Genomic DNA, 13505 nt, shown 5'->3' on the forward strand with positions numbered 1-13505 from the left:
GCTTCTAATCCTCCTCCTCCAACAGGGCTTTTCTTTTTGTTTCCCCCTAAAAAAAAAAAGTGCACTCTGCAGAGTTTGTGCATATTATAAATTAAACAGACGCTACTTCAACTCCATGGACCACACACTGTGGACCACTTAGACAGGTCATTGTTACATATATAGAATTTGATTTTTGTTTGAATTGTGTGTTTCATTTCTGTTTTGACAGCAGATTTTAAAAGAGGATGTCACTCTCTTTAGAGCTTTTAAGCATTTATTTAAAAAAAAAGTTCAGCAAGAATATTATAAAAGTGAAGCCATGCAATGTTTTATTGCTTCCCTAGGCCTGCTCATAATACTTTTTGTTCAGTGCTGACTTACCATAATCCAAGAGAAGACACTGTTCACAGTGTATTTCAGGAACCTTTGGAGGGCAGGTGGGCAAGGGCGGGGAGAGAGAGAAGAACACAGACACAAACAAATTTGCTAACTATAACAAGTGCCAGGGTCAACAGTTAGCACCCTGTGTAAAATGCTGGATTTTTTTCAGGCAAAACCATTCTTTCACTTCACTCCCTTTTTATATATACACATATTACAAAAAAAAGGGTGGGGATAGCAAGTTTTATTTTCTTTAATGACAGATTTGTTATTTGCAATGTTACCTGCCAACCATGCAAAAAGCCACTGTGTGTTTTACATAACTCCCCACCCTAACTTTACATATATCCCAGAACAAAAGATCAACTGATTATCCCATCACACAACTTTCCATAACATTACCGTGTGGCTGAAATTACATTATTGGATGAGGAATATGTTTGACAAGGCTAAACCTACTGCTGGAAAGAGGATCTTGTAGTGAAAGCTCAGGACCTGAGAATCAGGAGGCCTGACGTGTACTCTTCCACAGACTGTGTATAACTTGGGGCAATACACTCTGTGCTTGATTCATTCTCTATAAAAATAAGATCACAGTCTTCCCTGCCTGACCAGAATGTTGTAAGAATTAATTCATCTTTGCAAAACACTTCAAGATCCATTCGTGGAGAGTGTTACAGAAATTCATAGTATAACATGCCTACATGTGCACACTCTCTTGCTCTCAGACACACACCAGGCAGAAACTGTTCAGACCATTTGCTAAACTGTAGTGAAAAAGTATAGTCCTCAGCTATTACTCTAATCAATTTGAAATACTTAGACTTTGAATCTCTTGCTGAAATTTAAAAAACAAAAACATATGTAAATGTTTGTTCAGGGTAGCATCAAAGAAATTTAGAAAATTATTAAGTTGCTGACATTTCCTTAATGTCACATTTCCAGACTGGGGTAAATCCTGCTCTGCAGCAGGTAGGGGCAAAACAAGCTTGCACATGTTTAGTACAGATACATTCTAGTCTAATGCTCAGCAAACAGAAGTGCAGAAGGAAATCAGGACTCTTCCTCTCCCACTCTATTTCCAGCTGAATCTTGCCATTGGGCCTTTAGGAAAGGTTCTCCAGTTGTGACACTTCTTTTCAGCCTGGAGCATCTTTGCAGACATGGGGAGCAGTACAGCATCACTGTTTGTTCCTGTCTATGGCTTGCTCCTCTATTAAGCCTAGTCTAGTCACGTTCCTGCATACAACGTCCCACCATCTTCTAGTCCAGGGATAGGCAACCTATGGCACGCATGCCGAAGGCGGCACATGAGCTGATTTTCAGTGGCACTCACACTGCCCTGGTCCTGGCTCTGCATTTTAATTTAATTTTAAATGAAGCTTCTTAAGCATTTTTAAAACCTTATTTACTTTACATACAACAATAGTTTAGTTATATATTATAGACTTATAGAAAGAGATCTTCTAAAAACGTTAAAATGTATTACTGGCACGCGAAACCTTAAATTAGAGTGAATAAATGAAGACTCGGCACACCACTTCTGAAAGGTTGCCGACCCCTGTTCTAGTCAATGGTCAGCTTCTAGGCTGGACTGACCTGGATTGTGTTTGCATTGTTTTCTTTGGCATCCTATCATCGGCCTTCTGCAGTGTCCCCAGCATCACAATCTTTTTAACTGTAGCAACCCCATACCCTGATTTCACATCCTACTCTCCTTCTAACTTCCTAACTGTTTTAAGATCATTCCACTTTACACCCATCATCTTTCGAAGAACTCTCTCTCTACTGCCTCCAGCTTTTTGATGTCAGTTTCATTTAATACAGCTACTTCCAGACCACAAAGTAATACTGCTAGCAACAGGTATCAGTGGGTCCATCCTAGTCAACTTGCCTTCTAAGACTAACAAGTTTGGACCACTCGAGTTTGAAATCAGTGTTCTTTCTGCTAGAAAGACTTGCTGAAGAGGATAAGAGATCTCCACGTGCCCGCATTTGAAATCAGAGTTTTCCTTCTCCTATATATTGTTGATTCACGACATGTTATTCCATAATATTCAGTGCAACCCTTCTGGGTTTCTCCAAGATCGTACTCTATATTACCCCACGCGCGCACACACACACACACACACACACACACACACACACACACACACACTCCTCCAAGTAAGGTCTATAGACCATACTACCCATATTTAGTGAAGATTAGAGATAGGCTCTAATTCTGAAGGGTCACTTATATACAGCTTGCAGCTATTGCCACCCTCTTGGGCTGTGATCTTGACACAGCTCGTGAGCAGGGTCAGGCCTAATCAGTTCTGGAATAGAAAAAACAGACTGTAGATGATGCAGGAGCATGCAGTAGTTTTCATAGGTGGCATTCTTCCCTGCGAGTCAGAACTGAACCAGCATCTCAACATTCTCTCTTGGGGACACTGCACATACCAAATGTAAAAATGGCAGCCTTGTTTTCTTGTGGTCAAAGATCCAATGGTATTTTTTTTAAAATAGGGGGGAATTAACCCATTTTCTGGCTGGATTTTTTAAAATTTTGATAGTTACACTCCGTCTACCTCAATTCCCTCCACAGTTTCAATTGAAAATGGTTCACTTCTAATGTAGATACAGCCTCAGATACATTCTTAATTTTCGGAGCTAAACTGTTGTGCAGTGCTGCTGATCTCTAATGTAAACATCTATCAGTTCCATTCCAATGGCACATTAAGGGACCCTATTGAGAACTTCAGTATCCTTTGGGATGAACGAGAGAAAAAAGGGTGCTCTACAGCGTCAGATTTTTATCATACTCTGACATACAGGAACAAAATTTAGGCTTGGCTTTTTCTGCATATTGCAACTATTTGCATCATCTACTGGCATTGGTTGGCTGACTGTACTAGTGGGACTGCGCTGAGGCTGAAAAGCCACTGAAGGTATAGTAGAGTAGCATGCTGTGCTAGGCCACAAACAGACATGCACACGGTGAGAACTGGAAGATTAATTGTAACTGGCATTTATGCCTAGTGCTTGCGGTGGCCATCTTGCTAAGACAGAACGACACCTTTGTTAATTGTTTGGCTCATCTGTTTTTGACTGATAGCTTGCTTCTTTCCTCTGTAACTAAGGGGCAGAAAAGTCTATCATGAGTAAGGCTGCGAGTTTGTCACAGAGGTGACTTCTGCAGCAGCCAGCCACACTGGCCACTGCTGGGGCAGTTTCGGGCCACCGCACCGCCCCCCAGCAGCAGGAGTTTGGGTAAGGGGCTCAGGACTGGGCGCAGGAGGGATGAGGGCTCTGGGTGGTGCTTACCTCGGGGGGGCTCCCCAGAAGCAATGACATCCCTCGGCTCCTAGGGAAAGGCATGGCCAACGGGCTCTGCACGCTGCCTCCGCCTGCAGTCACCTCCCCCGCAGCTCCCATTGGCCACAGTTCCAGGGAGGAGGCAGTGCGCAGAGCTGTCTGGCCACGCCTCTGCCTAGAAGACAAGGGACATCGCTGCTTCCGGGGAGCTGCTGAGCCGGGTAGGGAGCCTGCCAGCCCTGCCACCCCTCCCGCCCCTCCCCCAAGCACCCGCGGCACCCCCCGGGGCCATCCCCTCCCCAAGATTTAGTCAGGGGTAGGGACAGGTTACAGTCCGTGAATTTTTGTTTACTGTCCATGACTTTTACTAAAAGTACCAGTGACTAAAACGTAGCCTTAATCATGAGCAGAGATTCTGCCATCTCTCCTACTGAGACTTCACTTTCCTCCGTTGATTCCTTTCCTGGCCAACATTCTTGCAGAGCCACCACATTAAACTAATTCAGGAAATATTAACATAATAGACTCTCAGACTTTAAGGTTAGAAAGGACCATTGTGATCATCTAGTCTGACCTTCTGCACATCACAGGCCACAAAACCTCACACACCCACTCCTGTAATAGACCCTTAACCCCTGGTTGAGCTACTGAAGTCCTCAAATCATGGTTTGCTGACTTCAAGTTACAGAGAACCACCATTTACACTAGTTTAAACCTGCAAGTGACCTGTGCCCCATGCTGTAGAGGAAGGCCAAAATATATAAAGCATTTTTTCGAGTCTTGGAATAGAATTTGAATCTTTGACATATACTACTCGTATATAAACGAGTATAAACCATTAACTTTTAATCTAAGTGATTAAGACCCCTGAATAAACATTTAATCATGATTTAAAGGGTGGGCCATCATAAATTAATGTACTAAGATGCAAAAAACCCCACACCAAACAAATTATTTCTGCATTTCCAATACACAGATTTAGGATTGATGGCTGTCTAGTAGTTCAAGGCTTTATACAGTACTTGTATTGCACTACCACCATAGGAAGTGCTGGTGAAATACAGTGTTTAAAGAAAGCATACAAAAGTGACCAGAGTATCACCCTGAGTAGCAGAATTCTGCAGCTTCCCCTCTCTCTGCCAAGGAAGTTGCCATTATTTGGATGGAAAAGGCTTTTGCATCTGGTAAAACAGGAGACAGACACTCTCCACAACTACATACAATTTCACGTTCTTGATCCACCTTGCTAAGAACCTTTAGCATGGTTAAACCCTTATTTCTGAGATTATAGGGAACACTGCATTTTTGTAAAACTGTGTTTTGAAAGTTCATAAATTTGTACAAAAGCCAAAATTCATAACAGGGATTTGAATATTTGGGGTTAAGGGATATTGGATTTTTTCTATACTGACACTTGTTTTTTTAAAAACTTCAGAATCAAACAAGTATAAGTTAATAAGTTTACTTTGCACTGACATCATAAATGGGATATTAACAGTGGCATATTTGTTTTTATAATACTTTATGCAAATAGATAAAGAAACAGTTAAAAACTTTACAGACAGTTTTAACCTTAGTTCCCTTTAAGATACGGGAAACATTTAATAAGCCACTATATTCTGCAAGATAGCCAAAAAGGAGAAAATAATATTAAAAAAAAATCTTCTCAGAAACATTATAAAGATTTCAGCAACAGGGCAAAAGACAAAGCAGTACAGAAAAAGATATAGCAAGTTTGTGACTATAACCAACATAAAAGAAGAAGAGTTTGATGACAAATGGAAGCTATAACGCCAGGGCATGTCCAGTTGCCAATTCGTCCAAAATTGAATGTTAAAATAGTAAAGACTATAGGAACCTTTAAAAAAATCAGTCTATTGCTCAATTCAGAGCCACAAATCATGCACTATTGTAGATAAATTTTGTAATGACTACATTTTCTGAGACTTATTTGTCTGAAATAACTTCTAAACTGATCCTCATTTTGAGAGTCAGGGAAAAAGTTGGAGAAGATGGATTTAAAATCAAAACCACCACAACCAGACATCAGAATGCATCCTGGAATCACACAATTTTGTTCTCTCTCCTTCTGTTAGCAACAAAAGGTGAACCCGAGAGACTGAGTTGCTACAGGGAATACTGGAAAACACGGCTTGCTTTAAGCATTCTTTTAATCATTTGAGTTTTGGGTTTAAGACTACATTACTCACATAAAATGTCAGTTTTGATTAAGGATCTTGAATCCAGAAGTCCAAACAATATAGGGTGACCAGACAGGCAGTGTGAAAAATCGGGATAGGAGGTGTGTGTGTGGGGGGGGGGGGGGGGGGGGGGGGGGGGGAATAGGCACCTATACAAGACACTGCCCCAAATATCAGGACTGTCCCTATAAAAATTGGGACATCTGGTCATCCTAGAACAATATAATCTCATATGAAGTCACTGAGAGGCCCACTTTTTCATGAAAATAGATCCTATTTAATTAGCAACAAGAGAGTCCACCTTAAAAAATTATATTATATATATATATACACACACACACACACACACACACACACACACACACACACACACACACGTGTTCACATTATTACATAAAGTCATGTGGCAGTACAAAACTGATTCTCATCTGATAGCATATGGCAATTTGCAGAAGGAGCTTGAGGAAAGGAAACTAACATCGAAGAAAAGAATCCAAACTGGTTAGCAAGTTACAGACAATCTTGAAATTCCAAAACTGACCTGCAAATTTCATGGTTAATATGATGTGGATCTTTTTTCAGCAGTTGGGTTAAACGTGCACAGTCTTTTCCTAGGCAAAGCTCCAAAGAATATTAAACCTTGAATGAAAATGCTAATTGCAATATACTAAAAACAGAACAAGCAAGTCAAGTATCAGAGGGGTAGCATACTTTGGAGAACCACAACAGGAATTATTTGCATTCCATTGGTACTTCAGTTCTGATCTTCCTTTCTATTAAACACTGACTAGCAATGCATGTGCTTCTGCAAGTAACTAAAAAGCTTAAGAAAAAAAGTTACGCTCGCTGAGATTATTGTTCTTCCTCCCCAAAACTAATCTACCCCATCATCCCAGCTCACTGGCAAAAAATACAGATCAATGGCACTTGGAATCAGCAATATTTTATTTACTTGCAACATCCATCTGCAAAATGTTCCATCTGGGTATAGCAGGGATGTGTAGTAATAGCATGAATTATAAAATAACTATGTCAAAATGCCTCTTGCTACTACTTATCGATCAAGAGAAATATAATCTAGAATAGACATTGGCTAAATTTTCTTTTTAACTAAAACTGACTACTCATGCAAGATCTATCATCATAGAATCTGAACACTTATGCAATTGTTAAGAAAAGTTGCCTTCATTATTTCAAACATATAATATTAAAGCATGCATCCTGTTTCAGAATCATAGGAAAACCAAGCTCCTTGTTACAGCTGTATGACAGAAAAAGCAGATATTTAGTTTTTAACCAACAAAATCCTTCATGAGGTTAACTAAAAGTGTAAACTGAATTCCTCATTAAATCTTCCTCCATGCCAAAGCCACAACAGCTAATACTAGTTATTACTCTCTCAAAAGAAATGGTCCAGAGTTTATACACACATACATGGTCTGAAGAGGTATTTTATAAATCCCACAAAAACATTTACACAAAATAACTGAATTTGGGCCAGTAGAGTAAATCTCTCACATGCAAAATGTCAGCCAATTACGCTTTTAGCAGAGCACCAAGGAGACCGATTTTGGAAAGCTAAGCAGGTTTCCCAGTCTAGGAATGCTTGAAATCTGTTTATTCTCCGTCAATTACTTTCTTCTTTTTGCCAATTACTAAACAAAGGGGAGGGGGGATGGACTGTTTTACTCTCACAGATCAGTTGGCTTAACCAAATTTAAAAACTCTCACGCTGAGATACACGACAGGTCTAGTGAACAGAGCACTGTATTGGGAGACCTGGGCTCTATTTCTGGTTCTACTGCTGCTCTTCTGGATGACCTTAGGCAAATCACTTCTCTCTGTGCCTCAGTTTCCTCATCTGTAAAGTGGAGCTAATGGATACTGAGCTCCTTTGAGATCTGCTGATGAAAAGCATCATGCAAAAGCTAGGTATTATTACTACCTTTAATACCCTTTCATGTGGGCAGACAACAGAAGCTTACTTTTCCCTCCCTTCACCTTTGATCTGCTCAACCTCTGCTGCTAACAACTGGAAGAAACTAGTCTCCTTATGGCACCCCTTCATCTCCCCTGCCCATTCACAGGTAAGCAGCAGTGCTGTGGAAGGGCCAGCCCTGCACCGTGAACACTGATCAGTCAGGAGGCAAACAGAGAAGATGAGTTGATCTTTTGGCCTCCCAAAAAGTCCTAACTGGCTAGAGGGCTGGCAGGAATTCCCAGCCCTGACTCCCTGCCGCCAGCCTTCCTGCCACTGGCAGATGGGGATGCCACTCAAGAGGAAACTGCACAGCATGAGCTTCAGGCAGAGGGATGTGTGCTGCTACTGCATGGACACTACAGACCCAGAGTCTGATCTAAGGACTGGGGCCTAGGACCAGGGAGCGGTCTCAGTGTAGGTCACAACAAGCTTTACTATCATGCACCAAAGAGCTGGCTAGAGCCCAAAAGGAATGGAAATGCCCTAATCTGGGTTGAGGCTGTGGCACTACAGAGTATATACAAATTACAATTGTAATAATGTTTCTAGAACAGAAGCATGAAGTACCCAAACTGAAGCCAAGAACACTCAGAAATACTGATTCAGTATCAGGTATTGTCATCAATTACATTGGTGAAGAGAGACCAGTCTTTCCCTGACTGAAGGGAAATTTAGTTGGCTTAAGAAAAGTGCAAGAAAGAGAGGGCACTTCTAAACTGGTGCTCATTTTTGCACTCTGCAGAAAAGCTTCAACACTAACAACAATTAGAAATCAGATCCTTGTCTACGAACAGGTAAAATTGGTAACATATCAAGCCAAACTGGGAAAGAGGATGGGGGTAGGGGGAAGGGGAGTAAAATTAGGATAACAGAAGTGACATATTGATAAAAAGGCAGAACAGTAAGTAAAGAATTTTGTTCATGAACATAAAAAAAAGATTTTCAGCAAACTCTGAAAGTCTAAAATTGACAAGTATTTTTATCCAAAAGACAAAAAATTTAATATTTTTAAAAGAAAAGGGGACAACACTGACTAATAGTAGCAAAAAACTGTTAGTGGAGACACAGTGTTTAGAGAAACTAGTACGCACCAGAAGTATGTTTTTCAAGGGAAGAGATTTCTGAACCTGTAATTTCAACTCCAGAGAAACAACTAATATGGAAGCAAAAGGGACTACTCATATTACGACTAGACTAGATTAACTTTTCAAAGACATTTGAGTGAGCAGGGGAGACTAATTCCAGAGACACAACAACTCTCTGTGGAAAGGAAGAGTTCTACAAGAACGCATCCAGACAGACAAGCAGCAAAGAGTTCCCAGAAGTGGTCACAAGGTGAGGGGAGAAAGGAATGACAATAAAACAATGCTTTTATTGTTCCCAGGTCTATCTCTCTCAGCTGATGGATACTTAGTTAGGATTTGTCAAGCAGAACCAGCAGGCATGCTTTGTGTTCTGAGACTGATCTGCAAGTGCTTTCTAGTTTTCACTCAGCCTAACAAAGCCTAAACAGGTATTTGCATGAAAGACTGAACTAATCAAGATTCGGGGGGGATAGCTCAGTGGTTTGAGCATTGGCCTGCTAAACCCAGGGTTGTGAGTTCAATCCTTGAGGGGGCCATCACTTGGTCCTGCTGTGAAGGCAGGGGACTGGACTCAATGACCTTTCAAGGTCCCTTCCAGTTCTATGAGATAGGTGTATCTCTGTATTAAAAAAAAAAAAAAAAAAAAGCGTTGATGTCATAAAGGACTAGTAATAGAAGAACTTGGCAATAATATTTATATTAAACCTTTGTCTGCAGCTTCCCATTTGAGCTTTTAATATCCTTTTTGAGTAATATGTGCACACTGCTGAAAATATTGCATCTGATGAGGATGACATTCTTCCACACTGTAAACTAGATGAGAAGGAATGTCACAATTTTAAGAATTCAAAAATAAATGAAAAAAAACCATGTTAAAACAAATTCCACGTTGCAAAAAAATTTAGCATTTATAAAGTGCTGTAAAGAACAGAGGGGAAATCCAGTTAGTCATCAGTCAACCCATCTGCTACTAGAATGCCATAGGACTACAGAATTTAGGTTGCCTGTTTTGTTTTTTTTTAAATGCCCTCATTTTAAACCAGAAATTACCTGACCTTATAAATGAAGGAAGTTCTGAGTAAGCCTCAAATAAAACACTCAGGAGAACTCGATACTATGTTTTCTTACAAGAACATTAAAATTTATCAGAGTAGGGAAGGCTTGATGGGGAACCGGCAATGTGTATTTATGTGAAGGTTTGCTATCTAGTGCCTTGTCTTTACTGCTAAAAAAAGATGTCGTTTACCTCATGGTAACTAACCACCGAGAGCTATCCTGAGGTAAAGACACAATGAAGACCAAGCATTTAGTTTTACTGCAAGGCAAACAGTTCTATTCCCCCTCCCAGGGTTGATCTCAGTGAATTTACCTCATGGTAAAACTAAAGCACCTGGTTTTAGCTGTGTTTTTACCTCACGAAGAGCTGTTACCTACCTTTTTTAGCAGTGAAGACCAAGCCACAGTATGATAATTTCTAAAAAAACCTAAAAAGCACCCATACCCCCATAATCTTAATCTTCTCTCTCACTAGACATAACTATCCCTCAGTCCCACCATACCCCCAGAATTCTGCAATTTTCTCACTTATTTTAGCCCCATTCCATGCTATGCCAATTCTTTGCCTCGAATCTCTCCAAGAAAGGGTGTGGGGAAAACACATATAGCAACCTATGACAGGAACTTCTTTCCTTCCTCTCAAACCACTATATAATGGTTTAGGGAAGGTGACTTACAGGAGAGCGCACACAAGGAGGTAATTAAAATTCTGAAATTAGAATTCAAAACCTGGACATTTGACTAAACAAGGGACTACGTTTTCATAAAAATTCTGTCCCACTATTTGACCAGCTCTATTCCTCTGGCACCCACAGCGTCTCTCTTCAGACCCATTCCCTCAGTTTCTTTTCCTTTATCCTCTGCCTTGCTGTCCACAGACTACCTTCCCTCCATTTTCGTATGCACCTTTGTTGCACCTAGCCAAAAAAGTATCCTTTAATCCATACTTCACAATCCTGGTTCTTCTCCTCCTCCCTTTTAACTTCTAGATTAAGCTGTTAGCTACTTATCCTCTAATTTTTTCTTTAAATCGTTGGAAAGTGGATTTTATTCTCACTGCACTGAAACTACTCTTACCAAACTGACTGAAAATCTCCATCCACTTGATCAAGTTTAACCATCTTTGACACAAACACCACAGCAACTGCTTTGGGCTCTGTGCTTTTGGAGATTCCCTGTGTGAGAGAATTACAGAAGATGGGGGTGTGGTGCAACTGAGGGTTAATTACCTCTAGTAACACATAGCATGTGGATCAACCCAATTCCATTCCCCTGCCTCAAATCTTACAAAAATCACAAGGTCAACCTTATTTGGTGAACAAGACTTCAGCTGCTATTTTGTCTCCTATGAAACCTCTTCCAATTTGGTTCAATAGCATTTCTTAACCTGCCGGTATTTTTTATTTAATAAGAATTATGTACAGTGGGCTCTTATAATAGAAATTTTGAAGTGCAAAGGAGTCAGGATGTTAACAGTAAGTATTTCCAAAGCAGCTTAACTCTGGCCCACTACAATCATCATATGCATTACAGTAGAGTTTTTCATTACAAGCTTAAAAGAAAGTGCAACATGGTATATTACTCAACTTACACTCAATGGGACAAAGGTAAGGTTGCTCTAGAAGCAGTACTGCTGAATTTCCGGATTCCTGACCAACTGAAAGTCAGAACTTCAATGTTGCATTAGTTGGGTTTTAGGGTTTTCCCTTTCCTATCCAAATTCACAAACTAACTTTGTGTGGAAAGATACAGCCCTGAAGGACAAGCGACAAGAGCAAGATGAAGGCATTTATTTTAGGTGGCTATTTGTACATATCACAGAAATAAGTTTTAATGGCACCAGTGGAGAAAATTTATTCAACTCTCATCCTTTGAGATCATGATTCTTAACACGCGAAAACATAACACTTGATAATGATCAGTATTATAAATATTTAAATGAGAAGTTTCTAACTACAAATGTAAACTCACAGAAGCCCAAGTCCACTGTGAAGTTCCTCTCACTTAATATCTCAATATCTTGCCAGGCTCCTCAACGGGAGGGATTTACCAGCATTACAAAATATTTCTGTTCTTGCGCCTCACAACAACAACAAAAACACTTAAAAAAAAAAAAAAGATAAAATTCTGATTTGGGACAGCAAAATTAGATGTCAATGTTCAATCTATGTTTAAAAGACTGGTCTAATATCAAACACACACCCCACTGCCGTTTTGAAGATTCATGTCACAGCTACAGCTCATGAGACAAGTCAGTTGATATTGTACATGTAAAGACTTCTACCCTATTTTGTTTGTTACACACACTGCTTGCCCCGTTACTGTGAACCGTCCATTAGCAATGAGTTTGTAGGCCTGGGCAGCATCAATCTTTCTTCAAAACAGTCCCAAACTGAGAATGTGGATGTTGTGATGTGAGTTACAGGAGGCACTGCCGGACTCCCGTATGGTTATGGGATCCTGTATTAACAAGAGCTACAGGGAGGATTGATTCCACAGCGCACACACAAAAACTGCACTGAGAACATGTGGCTGCTTAGTCTTTCAAACACTCCACTATCCCATAACTGGCTCATAAATTTCATTCATAACTTGAAATGAACTATCTGTATTTTCAAATGTTGTCATTACTCTCCTGCCTGCAAGCAGTTAAAAAGAACCTTGTGTTGTGACTGAATTAGTGGCATAGTTTATGGCTCACATGGAGCCAAGTACAACCAGGACCTCTCCAAATAGGATTTTCAAACCCAGGATTCCTTGATCAATCATCAATTAATCAAAACCGACAGAAGGTGAAGTCAGCCCTGGATTTAAGTCACTATGGTAAGCCATGCCCCTCCCTTAAAAGCCTCCCCACACAAATTCTTGCTGAGCCGATTGGGAGCAGTTATCTCACAGGCATTGACTATACTACAGCAGAATCATTAAAAGGAATTCCATGCCATACCTTGTCTTCAGATCACTCAGAACACAGAATAGAAGTTTTCATTATTAGAAAGAAAATAGAGCAGGGATGGAAGGAATAAAGAAAGGGAAGTTGAAAAAAGATTGTGTATAGTCACATATAGACCAATAATTTTTTTAAAAAGTTAAAGCTACATGGTTGATCTATTGACCAAATGGCAGATGCAGAAGGATAAAATGTTCCTAAAGGATTAGATTTTCTTTGCATTTCTTTTCATGTTGTAACTGAATACTAGTAAAAAGCAACAAACATTTCTGACCACAGTTGTCAAATTCCAAAGTGGGCATAGGGCAAATGTGTAAAAAAAGCAAACTGCATTTCAGAGCAAGACTTCATAGATATTTTTAAAAGACATACTGGACATTAAAATTATTATTTATTGTTCAAGAGCTTTAGACTAATTTAAACAACTAGTAAGATCCCCACCTAAGCAGCAGGTTTTACAAATTAAATTGACGAAGACATCGAATTCAAGATTTCACCTCTACACACCCCTACCTATAGAGGAATGAAGACTTGGGGGATAAGGAAATGTAGTACAATCCACACAATAG

General features: G+C 40.0%; 1 protein-coding gene across 2 annotated transcripts in view; it reads right to left on the minus strand.

The window, feature by feature from the left end:
- The window catches only part of JARID2 (jumonji and AT-rich interaction domain containing 2), a 295836-nt gene that overhangs the window by 234887 nt on the left and 47444 nt on the right, over nucleotides 1-13505 (minus strand). The window lies entirely within an intron of this gene.

Source organism: Terrapene carolina, unplaced genomic scaffold (assembly GCF_002925995.2).
Source record: "Terrapene carolina triunguis isolate 2854851 unplaced genomic scaffold, T_m_triunguis-2.0 Scaffold58, whole genome shotgun sequence".
In the NCBI taxonomy this organism is placed as follows: Eukaryota; Metazoa; Chordata; order Testudines; family Emydidae; genus Terrapene; species Terrapene triunguis.